At 37.5% G+C, this 19076-nt stretch overlaps 1 long non-coding RNA gene across 1 annotated transcript in view; it reads left to right on the top strand.

Moving 5' to 3' along the window:
• The window catches only part of LOC111611946, a 46354-nt gene extending 40037 nt beyond the window's left edge, over positions 1–6317 (top strand). The window contains exon 3 of the long non-coding RNA XR_002754313.1: positions 6235–6317. This is a non-coding gene — a long non-coding RNA (uncharacterized LOC111611946). The remainder of the gene's footprint in view (positions 1–6234) is intronic.
• The last annotated feature ends 12759 nt before the right edge of the window (positions 6318–19076 follow it).

Below are 19076 nucleotides of genomic sequence, written 5' to 3'. Positions count from 1 at the left end.
CAGGAAGTGAAGGCTGGGGGCACCAGTCCAGTTTGTGACGTTGTCTCACAGGAAGAGAGATGAGCGGGGGCAGCACTCCTGGTCAGGAGCCTGGACATCCAATTTGCATGCCTGTAATGAAATCAAAAGAAGCCCAAAAGAAGTGTCATGAATTCATGACACAAGAACAAAACAACTCTTGCAAGAGCTATTGAGAAAAATAAATAGTCTTAGCTGAAAACTGATTTTAAATTATGTTGGGATCCTGTGACAATGAGAAAGTCTGAGAAACATTCTGCAAAACAAACAGCAACGAGATGTAAGATCTGGCATCTCGTGAAATCCTTTCATTGCAAAATAAAAACGTGATAGAGCCAGAACAATCACATGGCTCAAAAGCATGCGCATTCATTCCCCTGTTTTCAAGAGCATGATGTGCTTCACTTTGATCTGTAATTTTTTATTATTGCAGCTTTCTGAAAAGCCAGAGTGTCTTTGCTGTTCTTTTTATCCTTTAGAGTGTAAGACACAGCATAGCTGCAGCACATTTTAGTGACTGTGTTTTATTACACCTAATCATTTTAGAAAAATAAAGATTATTTCTGACTGTCATGAAAGAGAAAAATTTAGTAGTATTCTTGCATAGCACCCAAAATTTTATATGTCCACACCTTACAGTCCAAATCGACATGTTGATGCATATATACAGTAAGTATCAACAGACTACAGAAGCATCTCAATAAATTAATTACAGTACAAGCACATACAGTATTTGTAACTAAAGTGTCATATATCGCTATATCATTTTTATTGGTCTTACTAAATATTTTGATTAAACTTAATGTTGAGTTTTCACTAGCTGTGAGCCCCAATAATCAAAATTAACATAAGATAAATACTTACTATTTACCACCCTGCACATAACAAACTTGTTGAATTTGATTACTGAAATGAATCAACATTTTGCCAACATGCACCTGTGTGCTATTCTTACATGCACACATGTGAAAGCATAGACAGACTGTGTTCTGCTGAAATTAGCAATTATACAGCAAAGAGAAACTGCACAGAGCAGAGAAAAGAAAAATCAATTTCTTTCGGACATTTTTCTCTGCACAGGAAAGTGAATTAAACAGAATACTCATGGAGAAATCCTTCAATGTGCACACAAAATCAATACCCCAACTTTGAAATCTCTTTATTTGAAGCAGTACATTCACTGTGCATGATAGTGTGGTTGTGCACATGAAATCAAACACATAGTAGGTTATTAAATATGCACTTTGTTCACAGCAGAAGGAAGAAGAAAGAGTCAGGGAATGATGCTGAAGTGTAGGTTAAAAATACTGGTACAGATGAGAGGAAGGTTTGGATGAAACTCCGTCTGTCAATAAGAGGATTTCTTTAGTTTAAGCCTGCCTACCAAACCTTGTTTGGATTATGCTGCCCTGTTTGAAGTCTAAAAAGTTGCACTTTGAGTACTTTAAATCACTTAATGCAGTCAGTTTAATGTTTCATCCCCAATTTAATGTTTGCTGAACTGAACTGTGGATGAATTAACCACCAGTCCTTTATGTAATGTTTTAACATCTTACCGCATAAAAGATTTTAAAGCAGTGCAAAATCTGTCAACATTTTCTGCTCTTCTGACACACTATGTATTCCTCCTGCCAAACTTGAATGCAATTTCCAAAACATGTGAAGGATACTTTTATGTATTCCATCATCATTTTTATTCATTGTGGTATGCATTTTTTTCGTCCATGATGTGATGTACAACCACTACAATTTGCTCCAGGAGAGTTTTTCATTTATTTAAACCTGGATCTGGCAACCTTAAGTTAGTCTGTAAATAAGGAGCCATTTACAGCTGGTCTGTTCTTCCACACCAATGCACATGTCATCTAGGAGCAGCTATATATGTGGGCAGAGTGAAAACACACTCTGTGGACCCTGGTAATGGGTAGGAAATGTCAGTGCATCCGTCAGTGACCTCTACCTATTGTTCCCTCAAGCGTCATTCCTCCTTTTTACTTTTCTGTGGGACATTCTGGTGACACATCATGCACTTCAACTCACAACCTAATAACATCATCTGCTTTGTGTATTTTTTTTCTTGACATCATACACAGACTTCTATCAATGCACACTCTATTTCATTCTTTTTAAAAACATTGGTGTACTCGTCTGTCACTTGTGTCACCCTTTTTTTTTCAAACAAATTTGTCTGAAGTCGTGATCTCAAACCAGTGTTCTGCAGCTCTTTAGCATAACATTGTTGACAGAAAGTATAGAGGACTCCCAAGTCAGACAGGCAACACACAATCCTTTTTGGAGAAGAAGCAACAACTCACCTCTCTCTGTTAAGTAACAGAGAGAGGTGACACATTTGTTTGTCACAGTATTTTCTACCCCTCAAAAAATCATCCTGGAGGCATTTTATTACTCACTACTTTAACAAGATTCTGGATGAGAAGAAGTGACAACTTTATCAAAACCCTGCAAGTTGAGAACAAAAGTACAAAGGTCTGTCACGTTTGCTCTAGCTAACAGTTAATTTTGGCTTTCTTTTCTAGATTCTGGTTAATCTAGAAACCAGAATCTAGATTAACTAGATTCTGATCTTTTGACAGGTGTTTGTTGGCATTTCCCAAAAAAGGGAAGACAGCGCCTAATTGAACTATAGGTGTGAAGTTTTACATATGCACCAAGGATTGTGTGGAGTTCAGCACAGATAGTTTTACCAATTGGTATAAAAGATGGCTTTAATGTCAAAGAGGACAGTTCTGATCCTGATTGGGTTTGGATCAGAAATGTAACACAAAGATTACTGCTGAGTGTCAAAGATCTATCCCCTGACACCGGCTGACCAATCTTTAGACAACACTATTGGTGAAGATCACATTAAAAATGTTCCATTACACTATCAACTCTCAAAAAGAAAGAGATAAATCCCGTTCATCCCCAGAGACTCTTGTATCGGGAGCAGCAACACTATTGCCAAGGAGGAGAGACAGGGATTACCTCTGAAAAGATCCATCTAAAAGAGTTTAGGATTCTTCCTCTCCTCAGACAGACGATCACAGGTAAAGGATGGACTTTGAGAAAAGGGGTTTCTTTATATTGATGCTCATTTCTATTACAGTTCAACCAAAAAAGCTATTCGCACTTCTGGCAGATTTACATTTAAATTATTTTCATTGAACCAATACCATTACTAGTAATAAAAGAAAAATATATCCTTAGTTTAAAAGATAAATTTGTGAAGATTTATTTTTTTATATAAAAACATGCTTTCATCATTTTGATAATAGTAACTTTATAGCAGCCAAAGCTTTCTTTTATGATCAGCTTCCACTGCTGTTTTGAAAACTTACATTTAGTGGTGGCTGAAAAGCCTAATGATTACCCTAACCTTTAGCTTCCCCAACAAATTATTAACCAGATCTAGTCTCTGCCACATTAAAATGTTAACAGTATTTCAGTCAGAAGAACTATGTTGGTAAAGAAAAGGAACTAATGCTTGCATCTATTTCATCACTTACGTCAGTGGTTTCCAAAGATTTTCTTCAAGAAAAGAAAAAAAAATCAACTGCGTACACACATCGTTCAACCAGTCATAAACCTATACACATATTTTGTTTTCAAACTCCACTGAAGTTTATTTCACACTTCAGGTTGCAAAAAAACACACTACAAACCATCTTTACAGTGAAACACTTTTGTGTAACAGTTTTTTTGTTTTTTCATTCATCTATACCGCTTCCCGCGTCCCCCCTGCAATGGCACTGTGCCCCCCCGTTGGGGGCGAGCCTCACACTTTGACTTAAGTTGGCTTCTGTTAATGCTATGTCTATCATTTACACAGTCAAAGTTGTTTATTCCTATTCTTGTTACTGCCCTCTTTCTGCCATGGGTTAATTTATTGAGACGTAACAGAGAGAAGACGACCATGACCCATTAATCCAGGAAGAGAAACTCCATCTTTCTTGTGATGGAGAAAGATGGAGGTGTTGTGGAGGTGTCTTGACCTCACAGCAGAGTACAAACGCTGCCAAAAAGTGTGTGTGGGTGATTTAGATATGCCAAGCTGCCTTTCTGATTTCCCTTTGCGTTCGGAATAAGCAGAGCGAGTGATGCAAAGTCACATTCTGCTCCTCCTGTCCCACTTAATTTAAGTCTTCTCCAGTCCTCCCTGTGGTTGAGCAAAAAGGTCATTTCCTCTATATGCCACTAGACATAAGTCAAATGTTCACAAGACATACAAAATAATATAAATCTAACGATCACTGTGGTAATATATCCGTTATATGTTGACCACCTCTGCAGTATTCCTCAGGGATTTTAAAGTGAACGCTTATGCTATGAGTAGTTTTATGTCTTGTTCCCTTGGATTAAATGTTCGTTTGTGTCAACTCAGCTAAGCAGAAGAGACACAAGTTTCCCCTGTGATGTGAAAAAATACATGATATTTCAGCGCAATGATTTACAGTCACACACTCTTTGCAGTCTTTGCTAAAAAAAAATGGGCAAATTAATGCTACTTAATAGACATTTACCTGCACAAAATTAGATGTTTTGTTATTAAAATACAGACTTTTGGATCTAATTAGATTCAACAGTGAACTCCGCCACCTATGTGTTGTGATAAGGAAGGTATGCACCGTAGATAATTTGTAACGCTATGCTTGTTCTAACCCTGAAGGATCAATTTGTACAATTTATTTGCAAAAAATTATTTGGGGTTTAGTTAGTATTTGAAAAATGTTTTCAGTTGAAATATAAATAAATGAGACAGAAATTACTCCAGTATTGCCCCAATTACTACATAATGAACTAAAATGAACTCTAAGGACAGATAAGCTGTTTTTATGAACATATTGCTTTAGGTTTTTTTCTCACTGAACACCTGGAAATGCATGCATATTTTCACAACCAACATCAGTCTAATGTTTGATTTTCTCTGGCTTCCTTCCACTGTTTGTTTCCATATTTTTATTTCTGATGACATATCTGTCCTGATTTCTTTTTTTTTTTTTTAACTTAAGAAGAAGGCAACAAGTGTCAAAATCAATGACAGCAAAACAAATCAAACTTTAGAAGTTAGCTGAGCTAGAAGAAGGAAATGAAAATAGTGGCTCATTTTGCTGTCAGGTTTGAATCATCGAAAACTAAATGAATGTTTCAATATGCCTGGTGCAATGGAAATTTATGTATTTCTCTCCTGCAAAGTATTAGCTTTCTAATGATTTTTAGAGATATTACTTGAAAGCTTGGATAGAAAAATGTTCCTTCATCCTAAGCTCTCTGAATGTTAAGTGAAATAGCCTCATTATCATGAATTTTGTGTGAACGTCAGCCAACTAAAACTCAAATCAATGTAAGCAAAAATGTACAGTGGGTGTGAAAGGAGCAAGCAGTCAGATTTTCTCTACAAACAGGATTGGATGACCACATGTTTCATGAAATGTCAGGATGTTACTGAACTAGGACCAAATATTTTAAAGACTTGAAATGCTCTTTTGGCTCCAAATATTGCAAACCATAAGAACCTTGCTGACATGATTGCATTAAAATTCATATATATATATATATATATATATATATATTTATTTTTTTTTTACAAAGTTATTTAACAAGCATGCTTGATGTTTTTTATGCCCTCATTTTTTTGTGTGTATAGAGACAACTTTTCAAGGGTGAATCTATTATCTGCCACATATAATTTAGTTTGTTTATTTACAAAAATCTGGCCCATTCCACACCGAGGTACCTTAAGTCATGGAGACTGGAACAAGATTATATTTTATTCCAGCAGGCCTTTCTGTTGAAAAACTCTATATAATTAATCAAGTGTGGAGGCGGGGAGAGGTGGTTCACCCAGGGCAGCAAACTGGCTAGGATCGCCTCTGTATAAAGTTATTCTATAACAACTACAATCAAAAGTTACTGATAAATTTTTCCAAACTATTACTTCTGTCTTACCTCTTGAGAATGTACTATGTTGCAAAGTGCCAGGCAAAAAGTGGAAGCATCCTGCTGTGCCCTACATTTGGTTTTATATTGTTTACGTCCACAACTCAAAACACCTGCTGGATGTCGATAGGTAAAAAAAAAAAAAAAGTAATGCAGGAGACAGCTGGCCTAGAAAAAAGGCATCCATCTGTATATGTAAACTTCTACGCTGACAGAGCGAGTGGATGTGTTGTTGTGTAAGCGCTTTTATTCATTTAAGAATATTTTTGTGTGTTTCAGGTAACAAACCTTGACTGGAAGTCATAGGACGAACCAGACTGAAGATGCTGTCGCTGCTGGTCACTGCTCTGCGGAGCTTCACTGAGCTGTAAGACAATCGCTTTCTGGTGTACTAAAATGTTGATCTATGTTGATTTACCAAGCACGAACAGGAACGGCTCATTTAAATGAGACATTTTCTTTAAAGAGCTACAAATGTTTCAGATCTCAATATGTATTTTTTTGTGTTTTAATGTTAGAATTTGTAAAACCTTTCAGTCATGTGAAAGATTTTCCTGTTATTCCTTTTGCTGTGGAGAATATACCGTGGGGCTAAAACTTAAACATTTAAAATAATTATTTAGCTTCTCTCTTGTAGTGCCACTCATTTAGCTTTTTTTTCCATTGAAGAAAAAGTACAAAACAAACAGTTGTAGTGGTTTTGGGCTCCTCCCCACCTTCCTTAGGAGGTTTTCAGATCCATAGGAAGACCTGAATCTACCTATAGACAGGCTGTGTGTATCATCTGGCTTGGGATACTCCAGACTGAGCTGGAGTGTGTCGTCGAGGAGAGCGATGTGTGAGTTTCCCCTCTTGGAGCTGTTACTCTCACAATCCGGTCTGTGAAAGACAAAGAATGGAAGGATATGTTTTGCCACAATATTTTATCACGGAAATTTATTGTAAATCTCTTCCATGCATCACAAGGGTATTTTAGTTCCCCTCTACATAGGAGGCTACTTTTTTGTACCACCTTACCAAAGTCTTTCTTCAGCTGGGCTGATTACTGAACTTAATTGCAGCAATTTATCACCGGGGCCAGAGACAGATTTTCCCTGAGGTTAGGTAAGCGGGGATGGGGAAGGAGAAAAATGAAAAGGCAAGCACTTGTACATGCAGGGAGTGCTGAGGGGGGAGACCTTGTCAAGAAGCACTAATGCAAGGCAGGCTGCTGAGAGTTCACAGCCCTCTGAGATACCCCTCATCATCAGTAACAGCAATGTCTCGGCAGTGAAGGCTTGCATAACAGGTGCCATCATCCCTTGTCAGGCAGAGAGTAAATAGGACAGATGGGGGAAAAGAGCTGGAGCTGTGTGCAGTTTTATGTAATACTGGAGATGAGGAGATACAAGAGAAGATGTTTTGTTCGTGGTAAGTGAACGATTGTCTTAGCTGAGGCTAAAATGACGTGTTTTTCATGATGTGTGTAAAATCACCTGTAGGTCACAAAGGCACCTGCACTCTCTAAAATTGTTTTTAATGGTGTATCAGCAGACTGGCAAAACAGAAAAAAGAGGATGAAGTGTTTTTAGGAGTGAAGATAGTACCAAATTTGTGCATAAAGCTGGCTTTCATGTCATTTTCTGTTGCCTTAGCCTTCATGAGCCCCTGATGACAAATGCAACAAAGACAGAAACAAAGGTTTCTGTCTTTAAGCATGACAGGATTTTTGTGCTGCACAAGCAAGACCTTTCATGATGCTCTATTATTGCCAAGGGTGGACACATAATGAAAGTCACTATAGACTTAAAATATCCCAAAGGGTCTGGGACAAAAAGTTCAGTGAAAGACTCAAAAATGATTTATCTTCACAGAGCTGGAGGGCCTGACAAGCTGTCCTTAAAGACAATAGGAAGTTTCTTTACCTGAATTAAGGTTCTTACTCATTCTGCCTGCAGCCCAACAACTGTAAGATGGTATCTATAAGGGAATGGAAAACAAAAAATATCCTAACGTCTCCTCTAACCCCGCAAAGTTGCTGGTTTGGACTTTGCAAAGGAGAACCAAACATAGAACAGGGGAAGGTGGAGAAAATTTTAGTCTGATCAAGAAAAAAATGCATGGAGCCTCTTAATGATTCACAATATTTCAGACATGATGATATTTCATTGGAGAGGTTTTCTATGTAACTCAGTGGAAGAGGCTCCATAGTGACCTGTGAGTTTTTTCCTCAATAAAACACTGGAGCTCTAGGCTGACTATGTGGAGATGTGCAGCAGGCATCATTCATGACTGAATTATCTCGTCTCTGCAGTGATGACTGGGTCAACGCTGAAGTAAACAACAGGAAAATAACATCAATCTTTTGCATTATTTTTGACATGTTCCTCTGATCCAAATCCAGTTAACAATTGGGGATGAATGAAAAGGGAGTTTTAAAAGAAAGAACATTAGTTCAAGACCATGGATGGTCTTTTTGAAGCCGTCTATACCACATGGATCAATGATCCCAAGAACCTGCTGAAAACATTCACATCAACTATGTTGCATGAATTTTTTAAAGTGATAAACAGGAGTTCTTGTTTTGACACCTTTAGATTTATTGTCTGAATTTCTTTTAGCTGCAGTCCTAAACCTTTGACCAGCTACAGAACAACTTGTGTGAGGTTAAATGTCCTTTTCAATTACTTGCTGGCTCTTTGAAGCTCTGTGTATGACCTGGTTACACTCCAACAGCATGAACTGCAAAAACTTCAAATATCTTTGAACAGGAGTGTATGGCTGGTTTTATCTGCAAATGTGGCGAAAGACCCCTAGGTTTTATAAACGAATCCATAGAATCTAGCAAAGATTTCAGTCAGAAAACGTAGCTTGATCTATTATGAACCAGTCCAACCTGACGCTGAGATAAAGCTTCAATAAGCAAGCTGGAGGATACAGGTGGTGAATTGTAAAAGGCAGGAGGAGTTCCTGCATCAAATGCTCAGAGATTATACAGACGTAACGAGCAGAAACAAACTGGAGGACAAAAGATAATAATGGGTCTAATTGTACCTGCGCTGAATATAACAGGGGCATTATCCTTCACTGCTTTGTGCGTGGAGGGATGCACACACAAAGCAGTGCACCATCCACTCCATACACAGAGTGGATGAAAAACAATGTTCATTAATCATTAAACAAAAAAAATATGTGGTGCCAACATCTGTGTAAAGAAATGGGCTTTAGATTCTTTCCTATTGTCATTCAGTGAGAGTAGCTGGTATGTCTGTGGGAATCACTGAGTAGTCTGAGTGATTCAACCAAACTGTGCAACATCAGTGCAGCAGTCCAAACGGTCTGCACACTAACGCAGGTTGTTGCACTGTGTTGACTTCTTATTAAACGTGAGTAAGTACTGCGCTTCAGTCGGCTTCTATAAAGTGGACATTGTGGTGTGTCTGGTGCTCATAAATAAATAAGTCCAGCACCGTTTGCTTCTCTGCAGGTTTTTTTTTTCATTTGCTTCCACACTTAAATGTTAACAACTTACCAAAAGAACGGATGCTTTTAAACATTGAACAAAGATAACCTGAGTAAATACAAAGAGCAGGTTTAAATAATAACTTTACTAAAAAAGGGAGAACATAGCCTGGTGAAAAAGTAACTGCACATTTTAATCTATTAGCTAGTTTTTCCAACTTGAGCAGCTACGACTTAAATTGATGCAATAAGTCTTTGCAGATATTTTGGACTCAGTATCTTTATGTGACTGTTTTGGAGAGAATTAATGACTTAAAACTTCATAACTTAGCAATATTTTATGTTTTGTTTGTATCTGCACAGACCTTCAATTCAAATTATACACATTGCCTGCTAGTTAAAACTCTCAACATATTTATTTCAACCATGCATTTCTCTACCAAAATGTAATCAGTTATAAGTAACATCACAAAAAAAGGATAAAGGTTGCTTTAATAGCTCAGAGTTTGGTCAAACTAGGGTCTCTTCCACGATGACCATAAACTATTTCTACCATAGTTTGCATGGTGCTTAATCTTTTCAAAGACTTCCATTTCTACAGGTATAATTCTGTTACATTGTCATGTAATGGAAATCTTAAGCTTCTCACTAAATCAAAAAAATGAAACCATGTTTTTAAGAGCTTGGATGTGACACATTTATTCTGTGATAAATTGACAAACTGTGGTCCATGGCCAATGTTGTGGTGGGCCAAATATATAATCACAGTAGGCTGTCAGTAATGATGCAAATGTGGAGCAGTAAACTGCTAAATATCATTGTTAACCATGTTAGGATGGTGATAAAGCTGTTGGAAGCGGAAGAATTTAACTGGTGATGGATTAAAAAAACATATAAAAGCACAACTCGCGTGTGATTCAGTGATTTATAATACTCATCTGTCAAGTAGACCTAATATTGGTATCAAGCTGCTTTTGTAACTTTGCCTAAAATTATCCGTTATAAATACTGTGTTCTTTGTAAAATAAATAAATCACTTGAAAACTAGATTTTCAAGTGTAAAACTATCTTCTCTTTATCACAGTCACATACAGAAATATGGCTGTTCAGCACCAACAGTATGAAAGTGGAGTAAGCAATGCTGGTAATTCAATATCTAAATGTTTTTCATGTCTGAATCCAGATGGTGCCTCCTACAAGCAGTTTTGTTTGTTTATTTTTTTATGATAAAATTTTCTATTATCTTCATGTAAAATCTAAGGAACAAATGAACATACACATTGGGAAAACACTTTAAAACATATATGTCATGTTGGAGAGCTATCAGTTTCATAGTTGAATGCAACAAATAGCCTCAGTGAGTAATATGCATAAAAAAATATAACTGATCTCTGTACATAATTTACAAGAAAGTCGCAAGAAAATGACACCAAAGGTATTGTAGACACTTAGGTGCTGGTTTTGTGATAGGTACATTTTGTGCTGCATTTACTAACTGCACAGTTTCAATTTAATGTGCCTTGCAAAATACTTTTTACCCCTTAAACTTTTTCAGATTTTGTCACATCACACAAGCGTATTTGTGTTTTTTGGGAAATTTCTACCAACCAAACCAAAGTAGTGCAAAATTGGAAAGTGAAACCAAAATGATTCCTGGATTCAGAAACATTTTCCAATAAAAATTAGATATGTAGATTTATTCAGTCTTAATAAAATCTAATGCAGATTCAAGAATCTCCTAATTGGTAAATAGCTCGATTGAACCAAACTTTTGCATGTTGAGTTCAGTCTGTGTGTGGCAAAAAACTACCACCACATCAAAAATGGTGGTGGCAGCATCATGCTGTGAGGATGCTGCTCTTCAGCAGAGACAGGGAAGGTGTTCAGAGTTTACCGAGAGATGGATGGAGGGAGATTCTGGATGAAATAACGTGTCAAAGGTCAAACACTGGAGTGGGGATTTACCCTTCCGCAGCACAACAGCTCTAATCCGCGACTTTATCTGACTGATAATCTGTGGCAAGACTTGAAAAATATTGTTCAAAGAGATTTATACTTTTTCAAGACACTTTGTGCAAAACTAAATGTTCTGGTACCAGCAGTTTTTTTGTTTTTCTTAACAATATGTTGATTCATGTTTTTTTACTCATTGCAATCTGACTGTAATTTGAAGCTAAACAGTAAACCAGCTGAGATCTCTGTAGAACTTTGACTTCATGCTTGATGAAAGGATCCCCCCTTATTAAAGCCCATATGCTGGCTTTGCCATGATAAAATTGCACCATTGACACAAATCAAGAGCTCTTCTTGTGAGTGCTGTGTCCATGGATCTAGCTGTTGCCAGTCACGCAGGTGTGTGGCACAGAAAGCATATAATCATTGCTCTGGGGGACATGCCTGAAGTAGTCTCTAATCAGAGAGAAGATGGGATGTCTAACAGCAGGTGTAAATCAGCAATGATTTTCTCTCATCTTCCTCTCTTTGTTTCTCTGCATGATCGAGCTTATCATTAAGCGAAACTGCACTAATGGCTCTGACTGCGGCCATGCTGTCCTCTCTGGATTTTGCCTCTCTGTCCGTCCTTCACCTCAGTTTTTTTCATAGCTGTCCTTTGAATTTGATTGGATTAAAAAGCAAATCAGTGAAAGAAAATTATTGGTCATGACATATACAACTGTACTATTTTTGCATTAGAAAATCCAAGCTGATTTTTAGCCGTAAGACCCAATTGGGGGTTTTTGAAACCAATGCGCCCAGTTGAAAAATTTCTGATTTATGAGCCGGAGTAAACATCACACTGCTCTGTGACAAGCCATGGTCAAGGTAACATTTTGGAACTTCCAGAGCAGAGAGGAAGGGATTTTGTTAGTGGAAAAGTTGTGTTGTCCTGCAGGAGGACACTGACGGTTTATAGCTGTTTTGTGAAAATTGCTCAAGAGGAGATGGATACTGTGGCAGATTTGATCTCTATTGTTTAAGGACCTGAACTGCAATATTTAAACAATGCATTTTATTTGTTTAACATTGCTGCAATAATAACTCTCAGCACTGATTCAAGATAACATACCAGTGTGAATTTATAAAGCCAAGAGGACTAGAGTCTCTAGTCTGTAGAGTAACAGTACATTATGGGTTATGTTTTCTTTAATTCTTCAATTTATTTTAATTATTTGAATTAATTTAAAAGTACCAAATTGTCATTAGTACAGTTGTGTGTGAGTTGTTCCAAACCATAATTTCTGTCTTTGTTTTTTAAAAATTCTGACCCAACGTATCTGCAGTCTGCAACTTTGCAGCTTCCACACTGAAATGCAATAAATCCAAAATCAAATTTTTAATGCCATCCTTGTTTTTATTGCAAAATTCCTAGAATGTAATGCTCATTAAAAAATAAATGTAAAATAATCTGTGCTTATTAGCTACTGAACAAATACTTCCACTTTATCCGGGGTCGGGTCGCGGGGGTAGCAGCTTCAGAAGGGAGGCCCAGACTTCCCTCTCCCCAGCCGCTTGTTCCAGCTCCTCCAGGGGAATCCCAAGGCGTTCCCAGGCCAGCCTTAGCCTTGTTACATTTTATTTTGGAAAATGTTTTAGTTTTAAATGTGTTAAACTTTCACTGACAGTCAGTAAAAAATTGGACTAGTATAAGATCATTTAGATGGTACTCATGTTTTAATTTAATTTATATCAAAGCAACTCTGTGTAATTGACAGGGACATAAATACAGTTCATTTCAATGATAAAAGGCTTTGATTTTGATTCCTAATGTCTAAGGTCCCAATGTTAATTCTGATTTCATTTTAAGAACTAAAATTGATAAATCTTGAAATGTGGCACCTACAAAATCAACGTTTACAAAGAGGTAAAAGTTCAAGAATAAACAGAACATATTTGCTTAACACATTATCTCTTACTAGTATCTGCTGAAGACAGATCCCAGTCACGCTGTCCCTTTGCTAATTCAGCGTACACAATCCAGGTAGGATTTGAAATCCTGTGGCATCCTCTCAGTTTTGAAAAAGTCTTCTTTTTCAAAAAGAAGACTTTTATTTTTCTGTATTTACAGAAAAATACAAGTAAGAACAAACCCTCTCAAAGTCTATTTTTTTATTGTAGCTGTCTGATTGCACAGCTGATATGCATTTTTATTTAAAAAAAAAATCTATTATATAGCTTCTTAGACATGTTCCTCTGTTTTCACAAATACTGAAATATTTTGTGTTCCCTTCTCTCAGTAACAGCTTCTGCACTGAAGGTGTTGTTAGTGCCATGTTTTAGCACGTATGGTGTGTTCACTGATTAGAGAAAAATTGGATTTTTAGTTTCTGGCCATGTGGTCAAGTTGAAAATGATCTGATGAACTCATTTGCCTATTTCCCTGCTGATGTCAAAATGTGTTAAAGGGATGATCTAAGATTCTCACTTTATTGTGGTTTTATTGTGGTAGAACATTCTATGAGGTGATATGTAAAGACTTTTGCCAAGTTAGCTCAGATGTCAGAGGGCATGAAGGAACATATGCAGTTTTACTCTCAAACATTGGCTCACATTTCTAATGACATTCAAGCATATACGAGTCAAAATGGATATGACTCGCCCTGCATAAACACATACAAAACGTCCCACAACCGCATACAGCAAACTGTCTCAGCAGATGCTCTGTGGTTTTAAGGATCAGATGGACCCTGTTGTATCTGTACCAGAGGCCTCACTGTGACTGTAGGACGCCTGAGTGAATCTGGCTTCAGCCATCTGTCTCAGCACCTCTCAATATGCAGACTGGATCTCATTCCACTCAATTATAAAGGCAATTGTGTTATACTTCAATTACAAACTCCACTAAAGTGTGCAAATTGTTCAAATCAGTCTGTGCAATTAGCCAAAGATGGTGATACAAAGTTTTGGTTGATCACTTTGATTTGTCTGGGGCATAAAAGTGGACTCAACAATAACGTAAAGCCAGTTTGTGTTTGCTGTCTGCAAACTAGGCTAAATTTGGGGCTCTGCCTGTCGGCGTCTTATGGCTCGCTAATTAAGCTGTTATGCTGACTTTGATCTTATTGTGGCTGAATCCTCTCCTCACTGTGAGGTTGCCAAGCAACATGTGAAATTCAGCAAGTTACATCTCTAGACCAGGAAGCAATCTTTATAAAGTTGTCATAGAGGCAAGCTTTGGCGTGGAGCAGCTATTTTGGTGATGCCCCTGGGCAGTTATGTCAGCCTAACAAGCGCAGGTCCGCATGTAAATGAAGAGAGTGATGGAAATATTACTGTGGGCTCAATAGTCACAGAGACATTAAAGGCACTCATAGCTTATATGAAAGACTTTGTACTTTCAAAATCAAGCATTTGATTTCCACTGATCATGGTTGAAATGTGTCTTCAGCTTGATTGGAAGCCATAGTTTAAATCGCTCTTTAAAGGGTCTTAAAGGTCAGTGTACATCAGAGAAAGAAGGAATCATTTGTAGAACTTTAAACCAGATTTAGTCATCAACATTAGAGATTATGAAGAGGTGATCAAGAACTCAATGGCCATTAAAGGAGAGCACCAAAGGCCTTTTAGCGGAAATGTCATTTATTTGATGCTCCTCTTGCCCAGCATTGTCAAATTTGTTGGGCAGCCTTGTCTTGGTACGTTTTCAGATGTGTGTCATGCATTTTTCTTTTGATGGTTAAAACTATTCTCCATGGTATGTTCAGAGGTTGGGATTTTATTTTACAACCGAACCCAGCTTTGAACTTGTCACAACCACATCCACGAACAGTATGCACTACGACGGCTTGTTTAGGGGTTTCAGAATAAAGAGGTCAAATAAAAAATATTTTCTTTCCTTTCTGTTTCACAATTATTGTACTACTTAGTGTTGGTCTGACAAAATAGACAAAATACGTTGTAGTTTGATACAATAAGACTTAATGAACCCATTAAGTACAGAGATTTAATTAATTTAGCAATATCTGTAGGTTTGTGTGCTTTTTACACCAATTTTACCTCTGTTTTTGAGGATGTCTAGTGAACATACAGCTTTTCTCACATATTTAAAGCATATAGTGAACTTTAAATCTAAAAATAATATGTATCACATTTATTGTTGCATAGTTAAAATCGGTGGTATTATCTGCTTTGAATGTAATGACATGAAGCCAAAAACTCCTGCTCTTCAGCGTCACTGATCTCATTATTTGAACCTTGTTTCATTGGTCTAGTCCTCTTACAATGAGGGGATTAGAATAATGGTGTCTGTTTGTTTATTTAATTTGAAAGAGTATCATGATACAGGGTCCGGATAGTGTTACATGAACAATGTCGTAAAGGTGGTATTAAGCCAATTGAGTTATAGTGCAACTCTGTAAGTGCCAGTGTACTACACAGTTTGACTGAGACAAACTGTTAGCATCCAGCCAGCAGCCTTTCCCACAGGCATCTCCTTCATGACCTTTCAAATGATTGCTGATTAGGAGCACTCAGCCGCCTCCAGTGAGGAGAGCAAATCAGGGGAGCAAAGAGAAGCGGAGGAGGTCCGTCCTATCCTAGTGTAGTAAGAATATTTCTATTCACCGTTTGCTGTGCTTTTTCTTTCTTCACTGAGCACACATTCTGCTGACACTCAAATGTATTTTAACCAAACACATTTTTTTTTCATGCCAGGTGTTTATTAATGATGTTCATCGTTATTATGTTGCAACTGTTGACGGGTTCAGGAAAAGAATGACACCCAGAAGATAAATAAGCACCATGTACAGGTAAAGCAAAAAAACAACTGTCACTCATTTGAGAAAGTGAAAGTTATACATTTTCATTACACTTACCAAAAATTGGAATATTGTATAAGATCAATAAAAAAAAGCTAGCCTGGCCGTGCCAACCTATGTAATTTTGTTCAATTCCAATCTACTTTTTGCTCCATCTGAGATTGTCCAATTGAGTTTAATTTCCCAGGATGGATTTCATCCTGGTCAATCGGCGAACAGAAGGAGGAGGAGATGTGAACAATATGATTTTTGAATTGTAGTTTGCCTTTGGTTCTAGCTTACCAGTGACAGCGGAGGAAATGAATGAAACCACTTTTTCAAATATACAGAAATTGAAGTTGGAGCAAGAGGAATATTTAGGACATTTTTCTGGAATGGATGTTGGTCAGCTCTGCACAACTCTCTTTCCTGCAGGCATTGGTTGTTTGCAGCTCACACAATTTCCTGTAAGCTTCATGGTAGAGCTTCCTTCACAATCAAGTTGGCACATTACAGATGTCATGGCTAATGTTAGCGATTGGGTAAAATCAAATACAAACAGAGTCCACTCCTCCAGCAAGTAATCGTTTCTCAATATCCGAGGATTCAGACCTTCTGCATGAAGCAAAGTGTAGAAAAAGGGGCTTGTTTTTAGCAGGTTATAAAAAAATCTGATTTTAAACAGAATTATCACCCTACTGAAATGTATTTTATCTCTATTCACTCAATACTTGGTTGGGCCTTTAAAGGGGCAAAAACTTTTTCATTCTTGAGTCCCCAACAAATTACAGGGTTATATTTCCTGGAGTCATTGGATGGCCTTTGACCTCAGGCACCTGAATAGACTTCTGAAAGCACAGGAAGGATTTTGGTCTGTGTAAGTAACATCTAAGATACAAATGTATTGCAAATTATGTTTTCACTTCATTTTACAAAAGGAGAAACACAGCCAAAATAATGTTTACTTTGCTTCAGTGGTTTTGTTTTTCATTGTACATACAGTATGTGTTTACTGAGACATGAAAGCACAGCATTACCACATCAGATTGGAACCAAAAGTAAACTCATACCAAACGGGTGAAAACAAATGGGGCTGTGTATAGAGGCTGGCTGTTTGATGAAGCAGTGTGGATCAGTACGGAAAGGCTGTGTGAGTCAGGTGCAGCTGGGAGCTTTCTCTCTCCCTGTTCTCCTTCTCTATGAGGACAGATGTTTTCCTAAGATTAATATTCCCACTCACAGTTTATTCATCTGTGTTATCCCCTCTCTCACCAGGTGATTTCATGCCTCCTAAGCTGCCAGAAAGACTTTTCCTCCCCTCTTGCAGCCAGGATGGCCAACCTGTCCCAGATTTTAATAAACGATGCTGATAAATCTTGCACATGAGACATAATGTCAGGCCTGCTTGTGCACACCTCTCTCTCCATTCATAATATTTCCCATTCTTTATGAATCTTTAAACAGTGGGAATCTTTACCACCAATGCTTTATTCAGAGTGGTCATAATTCACACACGGCATTATGTGTGCACCACATTCTGAACTTAAGGAAGCTGTGTGCACAGTGGCTGCCCTCATTCACTGTGGCCTTGAGTGATTGCAGATTTGATAGGTGGTAATAAATGATGGATGACTGTTTCCACTGCTGTCAGACAGCGCTGTGCCAGGTCCTTTTCTCAGTGCCGGGGTAATGAAGTAGGCTTTAGTGATCATGGGACCATGATATTGATCTCTGGGCAGTCTTTGCTTGGTATGGTAATGACTGATCAGCTTTCAAGTGTACAGCATATCTACTGTTTAGACTCTATTGTAGAGGACAATACGTGCTTTTACAATTTGCCTCTTGCCTTTGAGATTGGAAAGTCTGTTGGTGGGGAAGAATGATCTATCTAAAAAAAATATCATGTGGAGTTGTTCCCCTCACCTTTACCTTGTTATGTTTACAGAGAACCAAGAAAATACCTGTACCATCTTGTGGCTTGTTTAATTTATCCATATGAATAATTTGAGCTTTTTTATTTTCTTCCTATAAGCAAATCGACTTAGACTGTCCAAATCCATTCTGAGTGGCAACCAGTTTTATGTGACTCTTTTCCGTGACATTGAACCTGTGTAGCTGATATGTCAAGTGTCCAAGGACAATGTCCGGCGATATCGAGGAAGCATTTTGGCGTCTGTGCACATACTGTACAGCTTAACTGTTTAACAAAACTTTATATTTCATTAAATATATATCTTTCAGTGTGGATATATAAATATCTCGTCATGAGTAGGACTATTCCGAACATTTATATAGAAAAAAATACACACCTCACTATTATAAACGGATATTTTACAACACAATTTCTTATAAGGTCAGAGAATATTTTTTTCACAAGTATATGCTGTTGACTCATTATGATCCTGCACTACAGAGTAATAATCTCCATCATGTTTCTGCTTATGTTAGAGGCTCTTAATTAAATAATAGGCTTGTTTTGCTTATTAAATGTAGTAAGCACAACAGACTGCATAGTTAACCTTTAAAGACAGCTCTCGATCTCCCCTTTGTTTTGCCATAATGCATAGCTCTCCATAATTATGACTCGGCTTTGACCTTTGTTTAGTCTGTTGCCAGTAACAGGCAATAAGTGGATTGTGGAGTCCAAGCACCTGTTAGTCCATTTGTTCCTCATGTTAATTGTGAATGTTAATAAGGTTTTCTCTTGATGCTGGCTGCGTTTCCTCCTCTGTATGTTTCTTAAGCCTTTGGCCAGTGCCTGCTGACGCATGTACCTCACAGCAACGTCTGACCAGTAGTGACAGAAAAGGTTTTCATTCTCAGTGACCATCAGACACTGACTGATGGAGACTTCACAAAGAAATACAATTTTATTTTTTTTCCTTTTTCCTTTGCACTTTGAGTTTTTACTTCAGAGTGTTTGTATTTTTTAAACTCACTTTGTTG

This window comes from Xiphophorus maculatus, chromosome 18 (genome assembly GCF_002775205.1).
Source record: "Xiphophorus maculatus strain JP 163 A chromosome 18, X_maculatus-5.0-male, whole genome shotgun sequence".
Classification (NCBI taxonomy): Eukaryota; Metazoa; Chordata; class Actinopteri; order Cyprinodontiformes; family Poeciliidae; genus Xiphophorus; species Xiphophorus maculatus.
The sequence above is the reverse complement of the archived record's forward strand: the minus strand, read 5'-3'. Positions and strand labels throughout refer to the sequence as shown.